Here is a 19929-nt window from a genome sequence, read left to right on the forward strand (position 1 = left end):
GTTAGTTGGTATGGGAATTTCCAATTTAAAATACAACAGGATCTTTTTTTTTTTTTAAAGATTAGCACTTGAGCTAACAACTGTTGCCAATCTCGTTTTCTTTTTATTCTTCTCTCCAGTACATAGTTGTATATTCTAGTTGTGAGTGCCTCTGGTTGTGCTGTGGGACGTCACCTCAGCATGGCTTTATGAGCAGGGCCATATCTGCGCCCAGGATTCGAACCGGTGAAACCCAGGCCTTCTAAGGAGGAGCGCAGGAACTTAACCACTCAGCCATGGGGTTAGCCCCTAGAGTACGATCTTTAACCTGAATGAAAATAAGGTCTACAAATATAATTCTAATATCTAGGATATTTCTTGATGTTTTGGATTGGGCAAAAAAGGAAAGAAGAGGGGATATCTATAGATTTAGGAATTTATATAATCCCCTTGGAAGAACAGGAAGCAATTGTCCTGACTATATGGCCTTATGGGCTGTAATTTATAGAAAGAGTGTAATTATGCTAAACCCAGAAAATTAGAATTGTATTTTGGAGCTAACACAGGGGCTGCCTTGAGAGCGTTTTCGGAGACTAGGAACCTAAAGGCACTGGTTTATTTCACAGCCCAGAGTACAGTTGACAGTTCTTGGGATCACGTGTTTGGGAGTTAGATTGGAGATGCTGCCAAAAGTAGGGATTCTTGAAGTTCTGCACTCTCCATCCAGGCCTCTCAAGAATGCCACAGATTAACTTCAGACAAATATCCTTACACTATTAAGAACATTAGAGCAAAAACCAATGAGGAAAATTGAGCGGAAACAATAAACATTTGAAATGGACTATCATTTGCCATTACAACATATGAATGCTTGAAAAGTTCAAATGTTTTGTATTCAAATGAATACACAAGGGAATTGAAAGAAGAGCAAGGAAAAAAATATCGTCAAAAAAATCATCTTTCAAAAATGCATCAAATAGAGTGTATAGAAATGATTAATATAATCACTGGAAAAAATGAATATATTTGGAAGAGATTGCCTGATTAATGCTGCTAAGACATCCATGTCTTCCAAAATCATTGGAATAAATGGTGATTTCTTTGCTAATATGGTGTTAGATGCTGTCCTTGTTATTAAATTCACAGATATAGGAGGCCAGCCTGGCTATCCAGTGTATTCCATCATTATTCCAAAAGCCCTTGGGAGAAGTCATATGGAGAGTATGCTCAGCAGTGGCTATGCACTCAACTGTGTGGTGGGATCCCAAGCCATGCCCAAGAGAATAGTTAATGCAAAAATTGCTTGCCTTGACTTCAGCCTGAAGAAAACAAAAATGAAGCTTGGTCTACAGACCCTGAAAAACTGCATCAGATTAGACAGAGAAAATCAGATATCGCCAAGGGGCAAATCCAGAAGATTCTGGAAACTGATGTCAACGTTATTCTAACCACTGACGGAATTGACAATATGCGTCTGAAATATTTTGCAGAGACTGGCACTATAGCAGTTAGAACAATTTTAAAAAGGGACCTTAAATGCATTGGTAAAGATTCTGGAGTAATTATTCTGTCAACTCTGGCCAGTTTGGAAGGCAAAGAAACTTTTGAAGCCTTAATGTTGAGACAAGCAGGAGAGGTGGTACAGGAGAGAATTCATGATGATGAAGTGATCTTCATCAAAAACACTAAAGCCCATACACCTGCATCAGCTATCTTTTGTGAAGTGAATGATTTCATGTGTGATGAGATGGAGTGCTCTTTACAAGATGTTCTTTGTGTGGTGAAGAGAGTTTTGGCATCAAAAATCTGTGGTTCCATGTGGGGGTGCTGTAGAAGCAGCCTTGCCCATGTATCTTGAAAACTATGCAATCAGCACAGGGTCTCGGGAATAGCTTGCTATTGCAGAGTTGCAAGATCTCTTCTTGCTATTCCTAATGCATTGGCAGTTTATGCTTCCCAAGACTCCATAGATCTGGTTGCAAAGTTAAGAGCTTTTCATAATGAGGTTCAAGTTAACCAAGAATGCAAAAATCTAAAATGGATTAGTCTTGCTTTGGTCAATGGAAAACCTTGGACAACAAACAAGCAGAGGTGTGTGAACCAATCATAGTTAAAACTAAGAGTTTGAAATTTGCAATGGAGGTTGCAATTACTGTTCTTCAAATTGATATTATCAAATTACACCTAGAAAGAAAAGATGATAAGCATGGTGGTTATGAAGATACTGTTCACTAGGGAGTCCTTAACGACTGATCTGATTTCTCTTTCATTTATAATAATGTTAGATGCAATTGGCTTGTACTTTGAATATTACGCATTAAAGTACAATGAGCTATTAGCCTGGGTTCTTGTGAAGTGAGAGATAGTTTCCATCCTCACTTTAGTCCTCTGATTTAATATATTATATAACTTAGTACACTATTAGTTTTTTAAAAAAATTAAATTCAAGGTTAGTTTAAGCATGGCTGTTAAGCAATTTCATCCTCTTTGAGCACACAGTGCTATTCCCCTCCCACCCCCAATGCTTAGGGCAGCAACAGTACGATGTCCAAAGTTTTGCTCCATTGTATATAACAGGGTAACAAGAATCCCACAGCCAGATGCTCCAAAGGATGGCCCAAGGCCATAACCCTTCCTTAATGTTGACCTAAGGGGAAAAAGATGTCATTTATTCTTCTGTGGACATAGGGTTCAAATATTAAACTATTATCTTTCCTCTTAATGTTATAACAGTAAGCTATCCTTTCAAATTCAAATTTTATTTTAACTGTTTAGGAACTGATTTATACTTCTGTAACATCCATCCCCACTACTTCCCCTTATTCTTAATTTAAAAGATTTATAATGCCCTGTTTGTGTTGGAAGTAAACTAGTGTAGTCAAGGTTTTTTACCTTGGGAGGCAAAATCAGTGAACTCCCAAGTCTTAGCAGGAACTTAACCTAGTATCCATTGGTTAGTTCATGGCAAATACCTGGGAAATGTTATCTAAATACATATAACTAATTATAGTCTTAAAATTGCACTGTGACTGTTCGTTTGGAAGCTCTCCTCAGGACTGCTTGCTCATGTTTACCTTTCCTGGGTTAAAGCAAGTTCTTTAGCTATTGCAATAGAGAGGGCTGCAAAGCCTACATTGATTTTGAGTACATCAACATCCTCCAGTGACGACCTGCTTTTGCAAACTAAAGGAATGCTTAATGGAATAGAAGTCTAAAAACCTTGGATGGAGTCATTCAAAAAATAATAGTAGAAAAGCTAAACAACAGAGTAGATGCTCCTAAAGATATTATTAATGACATAAAAGACAGATCTGAAGAAATTACCTAGAATGTAGCATGGAAAATTAAATGTGAAACATGACAGACAAGTGAAAGGGCAGGGAAGAAAAATCATGCATAAAATGTTGTTAGATTGTACATAATATTTTATTAGAACTTCCTCTTTTTTTCTTACATATACTTGAAGTTTCAGAGAGAGAAAACAGGGAGACTGAAATAAGGTGATGTAGTATCAGATGTTAACTGAGAATTTTCCAGAGATGATTAAAGACATAAATCCTCAGCTTAAAGAAAAGAATCCAAATGAATCCCCAGTAAGGTTAATAGATATGTCATAGTGAAATTATAGAGCTTGAATGACAAAGTTTTTGAAAGAAGTCATAAAGAAAAGACAAATATCTCCTAAAGAAATAGTTAGACTGAGAGCAATGCTGAAAGTCAAAACGGGGTTAAAAATAACAATTATTGAGCCAGTCCTGATGGTCTAGTGATTAAAGTTTGGTGCTCTCACCCCTTCAGTGGCCCCAGTTCCTTTCCCAGTGGCAGAACCATACCACCCGCCTGTAAGTTGCCATGCTGTGGCAGCAGCTCACACAGAAGAAATAAAAGGACTTACAGTTATATATATATATAGCCATGTATTGGGGCTTGGGGGAGAAAAAACAAAAAGAGGAAGATTGGCAAGAGATGTTGGCTCAGGGTGAATCCTTATTTGCAAAAAAAAAAAAAAAAAAGAAGAAGAAGAAGAAGAAAAAAAACAGTTACTATTCTGGTCTTCATTCATTTAAGAATAAGGCTGATGAAAACATATTTTGAGGAGGTGAAAATAAAAAAAAATCTCAAAATTATACTTAAGATAGATGGAAAATGATTCCAGAAGAAAGGTATGGAACACATATGTGTTCTCTCATGCATGACCCTCTGTCTCCTGGGGGCAGGTGAGTACTCAGAAAACCAAGCAGTTTCATTGTGTGTGTGTGTGATGATTACAATTGTTTTCCTCATTACTGTTACCAACTTTTGACCCAACAGGTCACACAGATGCTGGAGTCCCCCAGTCCCCCAGGCACAGGGTCACAGAGAGGGTCCAGGCTGTAGCTCTTGGGTGTGATCCCATTTGTGGTCGTGCTACCCTTTATTGGTACCAACAGACTCTCAGGCAAGGTCCAGAATTTTTGATTTACTTCATGAACAAGAATGTACCAGACATACCAGGAACTCCTAATATTCCATTTTCTCCTGAGAGACCTGAGGGATGCTCCTCCACACTGAAGATCCAGCCCGCGGAGCAGGGGGACTGAATCGTGTATCTCTGTGCCAGCAGCTCAGCCACAGAGTGGCACAGTCACTTCTTTCCTGTTCACAAACTTCATACTTCCTTCTCCTTGTAGCTCCTAAAGACCCTAAACAGGCCATTCTTTGCTCTTCATTCTCCAATGAATATATCTAGACTTGGACATCAGCTGTCCTTTGGCTAGGAACAGACCATCGATTCACTCCTGAAATACTGTGTCTGTAAATGTTGGTGGATGGAAAAAATTATGGTTCAGTGGATTCTAGGGGTCCCAGAGCCAGCTCGACATTCCAAGACAAGGACTGAATATCCGGGACATAAACAGTCTTCTGTTGGACTTTAAGTTCGCTGCCCTCATATGCGGCTTTGGCTCTGTGCAGTGACAGCGTCTCCTCTGCATTTGCTATCAGCATCTGGAAAATTTACCTCCTCAGGCATATTCTTTCTTCTAAAGACTCTTCTATCCCCACCACATTGTAAGCTTTCTGCAAACAGTATCAAGCCCACCTTCCTGTAGGAAGTAAAGGCCTTTACTACTTTGGTGGGGGCTCATCGAGCAACACAACACTGATAACAACAAGACTTCATTTCCTCTGCCTCCTTTAAGCAACCTGTTTTCTCTATTTTCCCACTCTCCAGTCCTGAGAGTTGGACTAAAACATACTTTCACAATTTCTCCAGTTTATATGATTCCCCGAGTAAATCTGATTTGTAGCCGCTGTTTTATTTGATGCCCTGGCCTTCCTTATGAAATCATTTCTCTGAGTTTTAACTCAGGAAGAAGGGATGTTTTCTTTAGAATTATGCCCCTATCCCCGTTTATTTTTTTTATTTGCTATATTATATGCTATTTGTTATGAGTAATTATGTTGTGACAACATCCTGCACCCGTCTGTGGGTGAAGCTGCGCTTGGTATCTGTGAAATCTACAGCCATGGGCAGAGCTGATATGACTGTGGAGCAGGGCTTCTGGGAGTCCTAGAGATAAAGCGATGCTCCAGGACTGGGACTGAATGTCACAGACTCAAGCATGATAGAGGAGCCCTGAGCCTTGCATGGTTGGTAAGGAGAATGACAGTCTCTCTAAATCCATTAATCAGAGATGGTGGTGGCTCAGGACTCCAAACTTCTTTCGTCAGAGGATGAATGTCCCGGGAAGGGAGTTCTTCTGGCCTTATCTTAATTGTGGCCGCAGCAAAGCACTCCTTGCTCTATTGCCCTGTGTCTCCCAAGACTGATGAAGGCCAGGGCACAGCAGGATTTCCAGGTCCCTGGAATGTCATTCCAGGGGCTTCCTTCCTAGACCTTGTCTGCAATTTTTACCACCTTTCTCAATGGGACTCTGGCAGATTCAGCTTCCTTATAATGCTATTTTGCACCACTGTGTTCTTGCATTCCGCAACTCTTCTACTTCCAGAATCTTCTCTTCCCTCCTTGCTGCTCAAATCAGCAGACGTACACTGCACAAGTTAATAGTTTCATATAGAATGTCCTTTGCTGATCTTAATTCCATCCATTCTTATTTTCCTCATTAGATATTGTTTCCTCCATGATTGCTTATTGCCTTATAGGAAGTCCTATATTTTTCTTATATTCCAGTTTTACCTTTTATTCATAGACATTTGGCCCCATATTGATGATAACCTCATCTCCCCATCCTTTGCAGAACCATATTTTGGAGCTAACATTGAGTGTCATTTGGAGGAAGGGGGCACATTCATTTTTGTTTATCTTTAGTAACAGAGATAATAGAACCTTCTTACACTTCAACTTCTGTGTTTTTCTTCTTATTTTAGACTTAATATTATTTCCTTCCATTGCACCGATTCTATCCTTTCCCTTTCAGAAGATAGTTTTAAGAGACAAGATCTCAGTTGGACTGTAACTGCCAGATAAAGTGATGGTAGTTAAGTAGAATGAGGGTGGGATTTTACGGAATGGGGTCTCAAAGGAATAGAATCAGAGTTAGAATTCATCTTGGGATTAGAGTTTAAGGAAGTTGAGTGCAGAACATGTAGGATACTACTTATGGAATATTCTTCCTGCTGACCATGCAGACACTTCCCAGCATCCCTTGGGCCATTGCAGAAGAAAACAATGATGAAACTTCAGTTGTTGGACACAAGGTGGCACTGTGATGCCACTGACATCTAAGTGGCTCTGGGGAGAGTCTGGGAGAGCAGCCTGGGAGGAAAGGGTTAAGAAAAACTTAGGAGTGGGTCCTATATTATGCAGATGTTGAAGAAGTTTTCAATTATTGCCAGGCTCCCTTCAACCACAGAACAAGTGAGAGGTCCCTCTAAACTTTACTGAGATCCACAGTTGAAGGAATTGGGCAAAGCAGCCTTGATGTCAAGGCAGGTGCTCAGAAGAACAACTGTCTCAGAGGAATGTGGGAAACCAAAGGGGTGGGGTGCACCCTAAACTCAATGCGTGGCAGCCACACCCCATCTGCCCTTCAAGCCTTGCTAAGCCACATCTATGAGAGTAGCTGATCCTACTTGAGCCAAGTCAGAAGGGACCCTGGAACAGGGAGAATCTTCAGAGGTGAGGGCAGTGACATCCAAGGCAGACTCTTCTGTCCATTGGAGAAGAGTCTCTGAACTCCTTCTCTCAGTCCTGTGAATCAGAACATTTAGCGGGGACAGCCCTCTCTTGCTTTGACTCTGCCATGAGCCTCAACTTCTTTCATCTGACTCTCTGTTTCCTGGGAGCAGGTGAGTTCTGGACTCAGCAGAAACCTTGCCATGGCTTTGCAGAGTCCGAGCTCCAAGCCTTTGCCTTCCCTTTTAGGATCCAGGTTACTCCTTAAGTCTTGTTTTTACCTTTTGTCTGCCTCTCCAATAGGCTCCGTGGATGCTGCTGTCACCCAGAAGCCTAGATACTATATTACACAAACAGGACACAAGATGATCCTGGAATGTTCTCAGAATATGAATCATCTTTCAATGTTCTGGTATCGACAAGACCCGGGCCAGGGGCCAAGGCTGATCCATTATTCAAGGGGTGTCAACAGCACTGCCAAAGGGGACATCACAGAAGGGTACAGTGTCTCCCGAAACAAGAAGGAGGATTTCCACCTGACCCTGGAGTCAGCCAGCACCAAGCAGACCTCTCTGTACCTCTGTGCCAGCAATGAAACCACACTGCTGCACAGCCAGCTGCTCTCTGCACAAAAAGGGCAGCCACGAGCACGAGGGCCACTCCTTCCTGAGGCCCTTGTCTCACGGAGAAAAACTGTCCCTATGAAGCTCTCACCAGACTTCCCAGGTAGGGGATCTCAGTCTGAGGGGCCTCATGCAGCATGAACCCTAGTGAGAAGTGAGGTCCATGATTGTGGAGTGTGTGTGTGTGTGCGTATGTGAGAAAGTGCAAATTGCACTTAACATTATATCACTCAATTTGGAATATTCTAGTGATTGAATAAAGCAGAGGAACAGTAATGTCCAACATGAAGTTTATGATTCGTGTTCTTTTCAGTGGAGAACACAAATCAGAAAGCAGCTGAGCAGCTTTGAACTCCCTGGGTGATCTGATGGATTGGAAACACAAATGTAGTTAAAATGTCCATGCTACTTAAAGCAATCTATAGATTAAACGCAATCCCAATCAGAATCCCAGTGACATTCTTCACAGAAATAGAACAAAAAATCTTAAACTTCATATGGGACGACTAAAGATCCCGATTAACCAAAGCAATCCTGAGAAACAAGAACAAAGCTGGTGGCATCACAATCCCTGACTTCACAATATATTAAAAGGCCATAGTAACCAAAACAGCAGGGTACGGGGACAAAAACAGGCACACAGATCAATGGAACAGAATTAAAAACCCAGAAATAAAACCGCACATCTATAGACAGCTAATGTTTGACAAAGGAACCAAGAACATACAATGGAGAAAGGAAAGTCTCTTCAACAAATGATGCTGGAGAAACTGGGCAGCCACATGCAAAGAAATGAAAGTAGACCTTTGTCTTTCTCCATACACAAAAATAGACTCAAAATGGACTAAAGACTTGAAGGTAAGACCTGAAACCATAAAGAAAACCATAAAGAAAATATAGGCAATACACTCTTTGAGACTTAAAGAGATCTTTCGAATGCCATGTCTACTCAGACAAGGGAATCAAAAGAAAAAACAAAGAAGTGGGACTTCATCAGAGTAAAGAGCTTCTTGAAGGCAAAGGAAACTGTGATCAAAATGAAAAAACAACCCATCAAATGGGAGAAAATATTTGCAAATCGTATATCCGATAAGGGGTTATTCTCCAAAATATATAAAGAATTCACAGAAATGAACTACAAAAAAACAAACAACCCAATCAAAGTGGGCAGGGGATATGAACAGACATTTTTCCAAAGAAGATATACAGATGGCCAATAGGCACATGAAAAGATACTCAACATCACTAATCATCAGGGAAATGCAAGTCAAACCTGTCCTTAGATATCATCTTATGCCCATTAGAATAGCTATAATCACCAAGACAAAAAACAACAAATATTGGAGAGGTTGTGGAGAAAAGGGAACCCTCATCCACTGCTAGTGGGAATGCAAACTGGTGCAGGCACTATGGAAAACAGTTTTGAGATTATTCAAAAAACTAAAAATAGAACTACCATACAACCCAACTATCCCACTATTGGGTATTTATCCAAAGAACTTGAAATCAACAATACAAGGAAACTTATGCATCCATATGTTCATTGCAGCATTATTCACAATAGTCAACATGTGGAAGCAACCCGAGTGTCCATCGAATGATATTGGATAAAGGAGATGTGGTATATATACATACAATGGAATACTACTCAGCCATAAAAAAGACAAAATCATCCTATTTGCATCCACATGGATGGACCTTGAGGGCATTATTTTAGGCAAAATAAGCCAGCTATAGAAGCAAACACCATATTATTTCACTCATATGTGGAATATAATCAAACTTATGGACAAAGAGAACCTTTTAGTGGTTACCAGGGGGAAGGGGGGTGGAGAGTGGGCACAAAGGGTGAAGGAGCACATTTATATCGTGTCTGAGAAATATTAATGTACAGCTGAAATTTCACAATGTTATAAACTATTATGACCGCAATAAAACATTAAAAAAAAATAAACTCTCTTCGTGGTCTGGATTCTCTAAGTCTAAAACTGTTACATAAAGTTGCTATGGGTTTCAAAAGCATTGAATTCCAAGCAATGATTCTCTGGGGAAAAATAATTCTCAGTAACAAGTTACAAAACACATGTAAACAAATCACTTAGAGGAATTGTTAGTAGATGCACCAAACAGCAGCATGAGACCCAAAGAGATCAAGTGCAGAATTATCAAAAGAGATCACAAACTAAGTCTCTCCCCAGGGCACAGAGCGGAGTTTGAGTCTTCTGAGGCCTTGGAGGGTAGATTAAGGAAGGAAGCTAAGTCTTACCATTCCTTTAGCTTGGATTAAGATTCAGGAGCGCCTCAATTTTTTTCTTGTAAAATATTACAAAACGATATGGGCAATAAGTTTATTCACCCCAGCCTGTATCTCTTCTTGGCTCCTTGCAGGTAGAAGTCTGCACCTAAAAGCAAGGTTTCTTAATTCTGGATCCATTAACTCTGAGACTGGGATGTCCACAGTTGGGCTTCACAGGACGTGCAATCCTCATGTGCTGCTGCTGCCCCATGAGCCCCTGCTGTGCCCTGTGCACCCTGGGAGCCTGCCCAGGAAGCGCTGGCTCACCCAGAACCTGCTCGCAGAGAGGGAGCAGGCTGCTTGCTTGGCAAAAACTCACTTCTGTAATTGGCCAATCGACTGAAAGCCTAAATAAAAGACTAAAAGGTGAAACTGATGAAGGACTGATTTGCCAAATTGAGGAGTTCACAGTAGTTCAGGATTCATAGAATAGTTTCAACAGCCTTTGAGGATTCTTTTTCTTTTAGTTTCTGTCTACAGCTTTCCCTCAGCCATTGATCCTCAGCTGTTTCTCTGAAAATTTGTTGGTCCAGCTTATTCTTATGCCAAATGTAGGTGTTATATATTTCAGTCCCTGAGAATTCTCACATTCTCAATATGTTATGGATGTGAGTGCTCCTGTCTTGTTTGTGTGTGAGTCACTTCTAAATTGGACTTCATGGACTATAAGCATAAAATTGTATATGATTCTCATCTTGTATGAATTCGTTTATTTACGTTTCAGTAATACTTGATTAAAGTATGATTGAATGGGGGTGACACAGCAGTTAAGTTTGCACGTTCTGCTTCAGCGGCCCAGGGTTCGCCAGTTCAGATCCCAGCTGCGGATCTACACACCGCTTGTCAAGTCATGTCCGGCAGGCGTCCCACGTATAAAATAGAGGAAGGTGAACATGGATGTTAGCTCAAGGCCTGCCTTGCTCAGCAAAAAGAGGAGGATTGGCAGCAGATGTTAGCTCAGGGCTAATCTTCCTCAAAAAAATATATATATATGATTAAAAGACAGTAAAATGCTCAAATTAACACATGTATAGCTTGCTAAATTTTGAAAAATGCATACATCAGTGCAACCACGACTGAAATCAACACAAAGACCATTTTCATCGCTCAAGAAAATGTCCTCATGCTCCTTCACAATAAATTTATTTCTCAGTGCTAAACACTTTTCTGATTTTTATCACCATAGTATTTTCTATTCTTGAACTTCATGTAAATGGAACCATATAGTAAATACTCTTTTTTGATTGACTTCTCTTTCTCAAAAGTTAGTAATTTTGAAACGAACTCATATAGTGTATATCAGTAGTATTCTTCACGTTACTGAGTAGTATTCTACTACTTATCGCAATGTGTTTATCCATTCTCCTATAGATGGATAAGTGGGTTGCTCCTATCTTCAATTATTATGAATAAAGAAGTTCTGAATTTTCTTGTACGAGTCTCTGTGAATAAATGCACCAATTTCCCTGGGTATATGTATAAAAATGGGATCACTAATTCATAGGATAAGATGAATGTTTACTTTTATTAAAAATCGTTGAACAGTTTTCCTAAGTGCTTCACCAATTTACAATACCAAAGCATGGGACTGTCCCCAGTTCTACATTCTCACCGACATTTGTTATCTCTTTTTATTCTTAGCTGTTCTACTGGTATCACATTTGTTTTTCAGAGATGAGTAAAGATACATGCTTTTTTCATATGCTTTTTGGCCCTTCCTATCTTCTTTTATAAAGCATCTGCTTTTAAATTTGTCTGTTTTTAAAAATTGGGTTATCTTCACATTATTGATTTGTAGGAGATCGTTTTATATTCTAGATTCTACTAAATATACTAAGTCTGTCTTCTCCCAGAGTGGCTTGCCCTTTTACTTCCTAATGTTGCCTTTTGGTGAACTGAAGTTTTGAATGTTTATAAAGTCTAACTAATCATTTTTTCTTTTACATTTAGTGACCTTTGCATCCTAAGGCCTGTTGGCCTACTCTATAGTTCTGGGTCATTTCTGATTCTTGCTCTACTGCTCATCTGTAGTAACATCATTCCTTGTTCTCTATCAACAGCTGAAAATGCTCCCTCTCCCAAATCACAAATGAGTCATCCCACCATCTGCCCACAGCTTCTTACCCCACCACACCTGTTCTTTGACATTGTTGGGCTCTCCTATCCCTTGGTAACTATTCTTTCTTCCTGTTCCTTGGGGTCATTCCATATTTTCATTACCTTATGCTAGCGTAGATTTGATGATGCTACATTCTTTTAATTTTATCTTGCAGGTAGTCTTCCTTCCTTTACCATGATCTTCTGAGGTTGCCCTTACATTAAAGAAATTCAAACCAGGATTGATGCATTGATCTCTTTTATTCACAGCAGCAGCTGAGCACTAGCAGAATAAGTCACACACCTGCACAAAGTGGTATCATGACAAATCAAGAGTCACTGACCTTACCTGCCTTTATATCCTTGCTTTGTAATTCTAGTGTGGTTCTGTTGTTAGCTCCCTCTCTCTTTATCCACAAATACGATTTAAAATATTAAAACTTTTCCCACTCTCCTTAGAAATTTGCTTCTTCCCTTCTGTCTCTTAAATCAAAATGATCCCTGAAATTGAGGGCAGTGCCCAGTGAGGGGCACACGCTGTGGGATCAGAGGGAGGGTCCTGAAGAGGGATGTGCATGGTGCACTGCAAGGTCCACTGTGTATATGAAGAAATCCCCCTGCTGTAGACTTCCTGAGGTAGGAGCTGGTGAGGACAGGTAGTCATTTTTCCCTGGAGCCTCTTCAGACCCTATGTACCCGAGTTACACTGTTTATTTTCACACTGCGTATTTCTCTATGCTTCTGCTGACTGTCTCATCAATGTTAATAGAAGATGTTACAATTTTTGTTAACGCTACTTACAAAATGTTAGAACTTCTGTTACTACTAATTGCAGAATGTTAGATCTTTACTTTAAATGTTACTTTAAAGCAGAATATATTCTCCAAGCCTCATTTTTCCTTTACTGTGTCTATTACGGTCCTGGCAGAGTTGAGGAGTGACACTGAAGGGACTATCTACATAGGTGAAGCAGGGCTAAAGGAAACCAGTCAGGGAAGGAGAAGCATCCTTCTAGCAGAAGTGGGTGGCTCTTATTCACATTGGCCTGAAAGAAGGAGGACAGGTGTGCTTCCCCAGGCAGTTGGGCCCTGTGGCTTAGGGAGATGGATGCCTCTCATGTGCCAGACCTTGGTAGGGAAAAGCAGCTACGATGAAGTGTATCCAGAAAGAATGGAGCCAAGGGACAAATATTGCAGACCTAGGCAGTTGATGACCCTGCCTCCCTTACTCTCCTGCCATTATCTCCCATAAGCAAAACCCCAGTGTGAGGTAGAGGAGAAAGGAGCTCGGTTGATATAATCCACAGAGGGCTGATCTGGAGGGCTAAACTTAAACTGTCCAGGACACTACTCCCAGGATGGGCTAGAGGGCAGTAAACCCCAAATTGGCAAGGTCTGTGCTGTAAGCCAACAAAGTCAGAGAATGCTTTCTGGGGCACCTCTACTCCTAGTAATTTATAGACAACACAGGCCCACTTCCAACCTAATCAGATGGAGTAAATCTCAGTGACTCTACATCACTGGCCACTCAGGGCAGGGGCTGGGAACAATGTCTGGGGAAAGAAAAGATAAAAACACAGCTTGGTTTGAACCCAGTATCAGAGAGATGATTGAGGACACACAGGCAGAGCGAGAACAGGAAGATTTACTCACAGACCCTCACTCTCAGCCGGTGCTCTGGCAGGTGAGTTCCAGCACAGAGCACTGTAGGCAGAAGGTGGGGTGAGGAGGGCAAGAGGGAGAGAGGGCATCCTGGTCGCTGGGGCAGGTGTAGCAGACGAGCACCTGTCTCAGGCAAAACCAGCAGAGCTGTGTGGGGAGGCACTTTGCCCTAAGCCAACCCTCCTGCCCTGCAGAACAGGAGGGGAATCTGGTGCGTGGGGCACTGAGTGCTGGGCCTCAGGCTTCCCTCCCCTGCCCTAATGAGAACAGGGCGGTGCCATCACAGGATAGTCCCTCAATCAGGAAAAGTGAAGCTGAAAACTCAGCTCTTACCCAAGAAGACTAGAACCCCAAGTGCAAGAGGCACAGTGCTGCCCATCCAGCTGTGCCATGGGCTCTAGGCTCCTCTGCTCAGTGATGCTTTGTCTTCTGGGAGCAGGAGAGCCCTGTGGGCAAAATCATTGCTCTTCTAAGCTTTACCTTGCAGATAAACCATCAAGTTCTCACTGGTGCTCATTTTATTTCTGCATTCCCATAGGCCCAGTCGAGGCTGGAGTCACCAAATGCCAAGATATCTGATCAAAACAACAGGACAGACAGTGACACTGAGATGTTCCCCTATCTCTGAGCACTGCAGTGTATCTTGGTACCAACACTCCCTGAGTCAGGGCCCCCAGCTCCTCTTTGAGTTTTATGAATATGTGCAAAGAGCAAAAAGAGATATTCTGGATTGATTCTCAGCACAGCAGTTCCAGGACTATAGTTCTGAGCTGGTCATGAGCATCTTGGAGCTGACAGACTCAGCCCTGTATCTCTGTGCCAGCAGCGTGGCACAGCCCTGAAGAGTTATCAGCGTTCTGTGCACAAACCTCCCCGCCTTGGCTTTAACAGTGAGGGATCACGCAGGCTCCACCTGGTTTCCCTGCTCCCAGGGAAGCTTTTAGGGTTTCAAAGCCACTTCCTGTCCTGCTGAGCTCAGAGCTCTCCCAGCAAACCTACCAGGACCCAGGTTCTCGTGTGTGCACTGAATGTTTCCATGTCTCTCCCAGCATCATCCCGCAGTGTCAAGTCCTGGGTGACATCAATACATGAGTGACAGCTGAGTCCTTAATGTGAGCTAGATTCTTTGTATATATTACATGTTTTAAAGTTTTGCAGGAATCATACAAATCAAATATTTTTATACCCACTTTATAGATGAAAAACCTCAGGGACATTGTCAGTTTCCCAGTGTCTCATGATTTAGAAGCAGCAGACAAGGGAAACACTCTTGTCTGTTTTTATAAAGTCCATGCTTCTTTGACAGGCCCATCTCCTCCATCATTTGCATCCTCATATGGGTCAGAAGGAACAGAGGACAAGCCGTGTCACTGAGTGTCCAACTGGGCAGCAGTGGAAATCTCGGACACCACCGTGGTCATTACTATGGCCTCTTCTGTGACAACTTTGAGAAACATGCAACTTGACACTGATTCATTATCATTTGTATACAATCTTCATGTCTTTTCCTAGTTTGCAGCTTACGTTTTATTTTTTGTGGTGTGTTTTCATGTACAAGAGTTTAATTTAATGCAGCTGAAATTATAAATACTGCCCACTAAACAAATTCTCTTCAAAGAAATGCCTGTACCTATTTTCCTTAATTCATTCTATGAAAATTTCTATTTTACTTTCCACAGGTAAGAATCAATGTACCCTGTGCCTATGGACTCTGCTGGAGCTGGGATTGCTCCCCAGGTCAGGCCCAGCTGGGAGAGCACCAGGGTCTGAGGGAATTCAAACTTCTCCTCCAACCGCTTACGCAGTTCCGCCATTGGAGTGACCACAACTTGGGACCTTCAGAGGAATGCCTCTCACCAGCTGCTTATGGGAAGGAGAGCTTATCTGAAACGGGATACATACAGACACCTTGACACCTCAGGCCCATGTTCTTTTCCCCGCTGGCCTTTTATGAATCCGTCTTCTTCACACCATTTTCATTTCCGTCATAAGCCTCTGTCCATGTTGTGTCCACCCCTGGTTGTCCCTCCCCTGCCCTGTGCCCTCATCTCTGCTTCGACCACACTGGCCTCAGTTCGCTTGGTTCCTTGTATGCATCCTGCTTCTCCCCACCAGAAGGCTTCTTTACACCCAGGCTATGATCTGTCAGCACAGGTCTCTCCTTTGATGTTCTCCCGTCCCAGACCTCCACATAACCACCACCTCCTTAGGGAAGCATTTCTTCAGTGTATTACTAGTTCAAACCCCCTTATAAGGGCTCATAGCTTATACTATTCACTAGCGTTTAGCACAGTTGTCATTTTATATCAACTTGTGTGACTATTCAACAGAAGCCCCTTCCAGTCTAGACCATAAACCTCCCTGTGTAGGGATGTGGATGTCTTTATTCCCCGTGTTATTCCCAGTGCCAACAGCAGTTCTGGGCACCAGTGGACAGTCTTTACGGAGTCAGTGAATCGTGGAAGACCACCCAGGTTCCAACTTAGGCCATCCTAATGGTCTGGCCACATCAACTGGGACCTTCCATCCCTTTGTCTCCTGGGATCAGGTGAGTCCTGAGACAGACGACAAATCCCTCTCACAGGCTTGTGTAACTGGCTCCCAAGCCCTTCTTCAGGGCTGGAGCTTCATAACTTCTCATCAGCTTCATGGACTTGTCTCTTATTTCAGTCTCATTCCCTCACAGGCTGCATGGATTTCGGAGTCTCCCACATGGGAAACCTAATCACTGGTGGAATTGTCGAGAAACAGAATATCAAAAACTGTGTTAAAAGATGGTGGGGAAGGAAATAAAACGGCTTCTCTAGTGTGTTAGGGAGGGTTTTCCCAAGGCACAAATATCTCTTGGATAAGTTAGATGCCGTGAATCCTGATACACTGAACTGTGTCATGGATGTCCACATCCATGTACTACTGGGCAATGCCAGAGACACAGAGCTGAGGTCACTCATCCCTGTACCCCGGCTTCTCCAGCCCACACCCTGACTGTGATGCAGGATGCTGTGCAGGGCCCTATCCTGGCTCTCCCTCCTTGGCCAGATAGGAAAGCTTGCTTGTGACAGCAGAGGCTCCATTTATAGAGAGAGGCCGTGTGTTAATCCTTGAAGAATTGTGAGAGTCTGTGTAGAAATAATCAAATATATGATTATCTAGGCTGGTCCAAAGATAGACAAAAGCCCCAGTTTTGCCTGAGTGATTCCCATCAATGCATTAAGGACTAATGCAGTTTCATCTTTTTAGGCAGTGAAGACCAAAAATAGACCACTTATTTCAGAGTTAAACCTTTACAAAGCTTGAGTTAGAGTGTCTTCCCTAAGGACAGCATCTCTTCCAACTCATTTGGTAAAACTACATTTGAGAAATCTGTGACTTGCTGATGAACACTGGAATAACAGCATCTTCTATTTTGTAATAATACTGCTGCTTGAATTAGAAATGAGGAGCATTTTTGGAGACTGTAAAATTTAAAAACGTAGCTTATTTTTATTGAGTTTGGAAATGCAGGCACTAGAATCTGCTCATTTGCCTTCCTTTTCTAATAAGGGGATTATTCAGAGCTTGTCCTAGATAAGGGGTCAGAGACTCCACTCCTTAGTGGTGGTCAGTCTTTCAGAGGTATACGCCATGTTAATTCATAGTCAGGATAAACTGCAGTCAACATCAAATGTGTTGACCTCACTGCTCACCCATCTCCCCAGTCAGCAGCCAGCCATGTTCACCAGGAGTTTGCACATTTTCATGCTAGAGTTATTCAAAGAAAATGGGCATTTTTAATATGTTCCACGGCCAGTGACTTTCTAGACATTGCCCCTTGATACATCACAAATTCCGTAACCCGATCAATGGTCTGAATTGAAAGCTGTCATGTGGTCAAGCTATGCTTTCTAATTAAAAAAAATCAGAAATATGTAAAGAAATGTTAAATGTTTAATAATTCTCTCCCCTCTCCAAACACACCATTTTCTAATCCCCCCTTCAATGACTCACCAATATTAATAAACTGTTGTGTTTCTTCCCACTCCTCTTTTCTATGCTCATGCCAACCTGTCTACCCAGATACACCAACAAAATTGGGGCCACCTGCACACATTGTCTGCACCTGCACTTCTTTCTTTTAATTTACTTTCGAATTTATATTTTCAGATTGCTAGATACAGACCAGATTCTTCCTATTAGCTGCCTCATATTGCATGATGTGGATAGACAGTTACATTAATTCTGTGTCACATTATATTACACCTTTACTAATACCTAGGTGCTGCCAGATCTTTCCTAAAGTGACTGGCCTGTCTCTTTGTGCTCTCAAGTTCTCCCCACGCGACACCCAGTTGATGTGTCCAGTTCTTCCGTCTCTCACAGTCCTAGAGGTCAGAGAGCTCAAGCCTCACTTCAAGACATGAGGAAACAGGGAGGGAGGAAAGGATGGATGTTTATTAAGCCTACCAGATGCTACAGTATCTCAATTAGTCCTCATAAACATTGTGGGGCCGTTCACTCTTTTAGAGATGAGGAGGCTGAGGTTCAGAAGTGTTAATGGCTTCAGCATTGTTCTCAGAGCCAATAAATGGTGCGCCAGATTGCCAAAGACGGTATGTTTGTATCTGTGCGGAAGGACATATGGTCCACAATGTCACTAGAGGCTGAGGAAGGGAAAGTCTAGAATCATTTGGGGTTTTCTGTCTTCAGATCAGATACCGGAGGGAGCAGTGTTCATGTGTGTCCTATGCCACTGGAGGTTCACGCATCATGAAATTGCCCATGGAGAGGGGCTAGAGATGTTTGATCAGTGACCTGGCTCCAGAAAAGCTGAGCTTTGAGAAAATTATTCCTATCACAAGATGCAGCAGAGACATGAATGTGGATAAACCAGGGAAGGGAGCTCTGTGAGAAGCTTTTGTTAAATGAGGGAGAGGGGAGAGGCAGCTAAGTGGTGGCTTCATGTATGTGAAATGTGGAGGAACACAGTGTTAGCTCACTTGCAAGCTGCTTCTGATCAGTTTTGCTTTATAAGTAGTTGGAAGGTGGGATAATTTATTTTGAAGATGATATTAATATCTATCCTATTCCTTTTCCTTCTGAGGGCTGCTGACAAAGAGAGAAATGGTGATGCTGAAGGAGCCACAGTTTAGTTATTTAAGGGGGCAGAGTAATAAACCACTCAGTGTTCAAGGAGACTCTCAGAGGCAGAAACAGGTCCATTTTCTTGCTTAACTCGGTTGGAGGAATCTTCTTTTCTTTGGGAAGCATTGTGACTATTGTTCCTCCTATAAAGGGGGCCACCAAAGAGGCTTTGAAAGTTATTCTTGGAATGAAAATGAGAAATGAATTACTCACAATGTAGCTTGTTAGAGCCCCAAGAATCAGTTCAACCCCCGCCCCTATTTATTGTTTAATTCTCCCAAATTAAGGGTTAAGGGTAAAACAGTTCTGACTCCTTCTGAAAGTAAGGTTTTGGAACATTTATTTATTTCTGAAGTGACTTAGAAACACCAGAGGCCCCATGATAAGGAGTGGAGGACAAACTGCAGTATGGAGATTAATGAATTAATAGAGGGAATTGTCTTTTTACCTCCAGGATGAATAGGAGATCCCAACTTAAGTGGGTACGTGTCAGAGGCACCATTTAATCCCTCATGGCTCTGAATTGTGACTTCAAACTGCTCTCAGGACAAGGACATGACAACGTTCCCATCCCCCCCACCACAAATAGACATATCCTGCTCCTGCCCAAACCAGGGATAGGACTAGGCAAATGCAGGATCAAGGTCAGAAGCAGGAGAGCTCAGAGGGAAGATGATCAAGGCAGCATTTTATACCACAAATCTGAAGTGCTGTTGAAACTTCTAGGTGGAAATGTCCAGCTGACAATGTGAAAAGATTGAGAGAAGTGAGAAGACCAGCCAGTAGGGAGTGTGGGGTCCAGACAACAGAACACTTGGGCTCACAGGGGTGACAACAAAGGAACCTCACAGAATCAATGTATATTTCAATCCACTTTGAATTAACATTTTTCAGTAATTCTGTTTCACAAGTTTGCACATTTTAACATTTCTGATTATGAGTGACAATATTTTGTTTTCTTTCTTGATGCATACTAGAATGGTGCATCTCAAGGTTGCTGGCATCTTAGATATAATTAATTAGTTAATTTATATC

At 41.9% G+C, this 19929-nt stretch overlaps 1 pseudogene; it reads left to right on the top strand.

Annotated features, from left to right (window-relative positions):
* The first annotated feature begins 1043 nt into the window (after positions 1–1043).
* LOC106842587 (T-complex protein 1 subunit alpha pseudogene) lies at positions 1044–2232 on the top strand (annotated as a pseudogene).
* Positions 2233–19929: the final 17697 nt, after the last annotated feature.

This window comes from Equus asinus, chromosome 1 (genome assembly GCF_041296235.1).
Source record: "Equus asinus isolate D_3611 breed Donkey chromosome 1, EquAss-T2T_v2, whole genome shotgun sequence".
Classification (NCBI taxonomy): domain Eukaryota; kingdom Metazoa; phylum Chordata; class Mammalia; order Perissodactyla; family Equidae; genus Equus; species Equus asinus.